Below are 3,972 nucleotides of genomic sequence, written 5' to 3' on the forward strand. Positions count from 1 at the left end.
TCGGGTTCGGGTCGGGTTCGGGTTTGACCGCCAAAAAATTTTCGGGTTCGGGTCGGGTCCGGGTTTGACGAAAACAATTTTCTCGGGTTCGGGTCGGGTACGGGTTTTGAAATTTGAAATTTTTCGGGTACGGGTCGGGTTCGGGTCTGTAAAATCTGAAACCCGACCATCTCTATTAAGCAGGCAGCACGTAGGGTGACTGAGGGTATTATCGGTAGGTTTGTTCTCTTCGTCAAAGGGAAATAGGCCAAATTGCTCGAAACTTGGTTGTACAATTCGTCTTGGTTGGAAAATACCTGAAGCCAACTTTGAGTTGGTTTAAAAAAAAAACCCAATGACAAAGAGAGCAAAACTGCCGATAATATGTCAGTTCCCCTATATAACTACGAAACCCTTTTAACTAAGCAGGATAAACCGAAGATCATGAATCGTCACATGATAAACAAAAGTTATTTGGTTTTTACAAATAGTTTGTTTGGTTCTAAGCATAAATAAATTATTTAGTACAAGTGAGCGGTGAATGAATGCATGAACTATAATAAGAGAAATAAATATGTAAAACTTATAAATTGTTCGGTTTCTTTAAACACAATATAGGTACCTAATAACCCTATTGTTGACGTAAAATCATGCGCAATATTCGTCAACCCTGATTTTTAATGCTATTAAAAATTAACGAAAATATCGTTGAATGAGCGATGAATGATAACCTCATAGTATTTCATTCAAAAAAATTTCATTGCTTACAAAAATTCAAATGAAATATCTTAACTTCAAACCATCAAAGGCTTTCGAGAAGTTTGGACACTATTCAATGTTTAACCACAAACAAACATACGTAACATTTCTAATACTTTTCGATTCAAATCAAAGTCACGGAAACATAGTCGCCTAATATTAAAAAGACTGAGTTTTTTAAACCATGATCTACATGGTGGTAGTGGACAAACGTCATCGTCATACTCGAACAAAAACGATGCGAGCTCAACCGCTAAATCGGTGTGCGATGGGAATGATTGAAGTGTTACGTCTGTTTGTCTGTAATTGACCTAAGTAAGTACGCAAAAGTAAGTAAACAAATGAAAGTTATATGAAATAAATACAATCCAAGCAGTTACGTTGTAATAGGGCCTATAAGACTGAAGTAAACGTGTGAGTATGTAATCTGCTTGCATGATCATGCTGACAGTGATGGGTGTGGTTCCCGGTCGATTCAGGAACTTTTCGTAATAGAAATTTCCTTGATTTCATTTTGCATAGAACATGTTCATACCGTAAGGTCGCCGTGCCTCGCTCGGTTCATATGATTTATATTCAAATCGTATGAAACGAGCGGTGAATGGCGACCTCACGGTACCTGACATACAATATACGAACGCAAAAACGGCCCTTGACAGGATAGCAACTTCTCAGTTGACCCTTCAGGACGCGCGCCGAAAAATGTAAGTGCAGTGCAGTTTTAGGATCAAACAAAAGCGGGGTAGGTTTTATAACTGTGGAAGTGCTCTGCTCAAAATTACTAAGCTCAGTAGCAGACAATGACATTAGCCCGATTGAGACGTCACGCCACAAAAGAAGAATAGTATGTACTTACGTTCTCAATGGAAGTCAAACCCAAATTTACAGCAAATTTGTTGACCCTCATTTGCCATCATGACGGACCGGTCGTTCTGTCCGAACTGCACTGGTTCTTGCGATCCGCAACTAAGTACGTACTGCACACAGTTCTGCTCATCCTCAACTCCGGGGCAACTCCGAATTCGCAACGCAGCACACCAAAGGATGGACGACAAATTACTTTGGAAAAAGCGCAGCAGAACAGCACCGGACTTGGGGGGGCTTGTCCCGGTTCGTTTCACGAATAATCCGGATAAGTTAGCTAACTCGTTTCGATTTATCCACAATTTTAACACTTACAGCACTGAAAAGCACGACTTTTTCAATAAAATTTATTATTATTTAATAATGAAAGAAAAACTCGCGAAACGCAGTTTGTAAATATTTACAACTGTTTGCGTCGTGGTGACGTCGATCGCAAAGGGTCGCGAGTGACGTGTGCGCAGTACACGCTAACCCTCAGCTACCCAGATTGATGTCAAAGCGACCCAGATCGAGCAAAACTGCAGTTACTCTAAAGTGGGTAAAGGCACCTTTACTCAAATCTGGGTTACCGGTATTGGCTGCAAAATCTGGGTAACGGTTACCCTGATTTAGACGTTTCTCATCAGGGTATTCCCTACCCATTTTTTCATAAATGAGTAAGCATACACGAAACGGATCTTTCACAGAAGTGTTGTTTTATCGGTTGAAAAAATATCCCAAAATAAAACAGATAGTATTTATTTACGTCTCAACAAGTAAAATAACATTAGTAGGCTATTTATAATGATAAAAAATGCACCAGATTTCAATGGGCAGCCTCGCAACAAGTTTCGTTCCGCGCGCCTACATCGGGCTCCTTTGCTGAAGATGTTGTAGCCGGCTGGGTAACCGGGAATGTTGCAAAAATATCTGGATGATAAATTTTATGATAAGTAAACACATAAAATAATGAAGAATATGAATTACTTACCTGTTTGCAGCTTTCGCGATTCCATTTTTCCGAAATTTTACGACAGCCTCTAACTTTATGGAATACACGCCGCGCACAATGTTAATGTTTTTGACAAATCCCACTTACCCAGATGTTTACCCAGATCCTGACATCAACGTACAACCAGGATAAACTGAGTATCGGGATTTTCGCAAAGACCCGTTTACCCACAATCAGAGTAAAGCTTACTCTTCTGTTGCGAGATCGGTTACCCGGATTTTGACAATTTCTAATAACATGAAAATCCGGGTAAGATCGACCCAGTCGATGGATAGTTTCAGGTAAGCGTGTATACACGCAAGCTTGAAACTAATCATATATATTTATATTTTACCCAATTTCAAAGCTGCATGGGTAAATACGCACCATCAAGACTCATACTTTTAGGTTGATTATACTCAAAAGTAGATATTCCGATGTCAAATTTTAGTTATTTTGTCTTTCTCTGCAAAGAGCCATTTTACGAAGTGACAACGAAAACGGGTTTGGAAGCTACCTCCTGTCAAAATGTCATTCATAAAATCGGTTCGTAAAATGGAGTCTAGTATGAGTTACTCTCTTAAGATAACTCAATAACTCAATTGAGTTTTATAATTGTTTATAGTTGAAAATCGGAATCTTTGACACGCGAAAATCAATTGTTCTCCAAAAACCAGGGTGTCTACTCATAACTCAAAATAAAATTCCCTGAGTTTTCCAGGTTTTTCCAGATGAAATTTTGAAAGTTTATAATTCAAAAAATAACCCAATTTTTCTAAAAATTATAAAGGGTGACTTGGGGTATCATCGGCAGGTTTGTTGTCTTCGTCATGAGGGATTTATGTCGGCCAAATTGCCTGAAACTTGATCATATTCAGCTTGGTTGGTTTCAAAAGATCCCCCATGACGAAGAGAACAAAACTGCCGAAAATACGTAAGTTCCCCTACTCTTCAAAAATTCTTTCAAGATTTCTGAGCATAATTCCTGGAATTTCTTCCAAAGTATCTTCATGGCTTTGCGCAGCATTCGCATTTCTTGTAAAGGTTTTTCGATATACTTCTAGAGATTCTCGCTGGATTCCTCCTGAAGTTCCATCCAAAACTATTGAAAGTTTCTTCAGGAATGTCATTGGTTGAACCACAGAGAACAGACATCCAGGCTAGAACAAATTTCATTCGGAAAGTTGTGTAAGGATTTGAATCTTTACTTGAGTAAGGTTGCAAACCAATACACGATGGCAACACTAACGCCACCAAACACCATATTGCCACAGTCAGTGGTGAATTGAAACATTTCAAGTGGTGAATTAAATTAGTATGGGAAATTAACCGATTGCAGCGCCACGCTATTGCCACTTGTGTTGCCGATTTCAAATGGTCGTTAAATTCCTTACACAGTT

General features: G+C 39.0%; 1 long non-coding RNA gene across 1 annotated transcript; it reads right to left on the reverse strand.

Annotated features, from left to right (window-relative positions):
- Window positions 1–2,324: 2,324 nt before the first annotated feature.
- LOC134285754 (uncharacterized) lies at window positions 2,325–2,809 on the reverse strand. Its single transcript, XR_009996597.1, has 2 exons — window positions 2,573–2,809; window positions 2,325–2,511 (listed from the first exon to the last, which is right to left on the reverse strand). It is a non-coding gene; the product is annotated as an uncharacterized LOC134285754 (long non-coding RNA).
- Window positions 2,810–3,972: the final 1,163 nt, after the last annotated feature.

Source organism: Aedes albopictus, chromosome 1, assembly GCF_035046485.1.
Source record: "Aedes albopictus strain Foshan chromosome 1, AalbF5, whole genome shotgun sequence".
Lineage (NCBI taxonomy): Eukaryota > Metazoa > Arthropoda > Insecta > Diptera > Culicidae > Aedes > Aedes albopictus.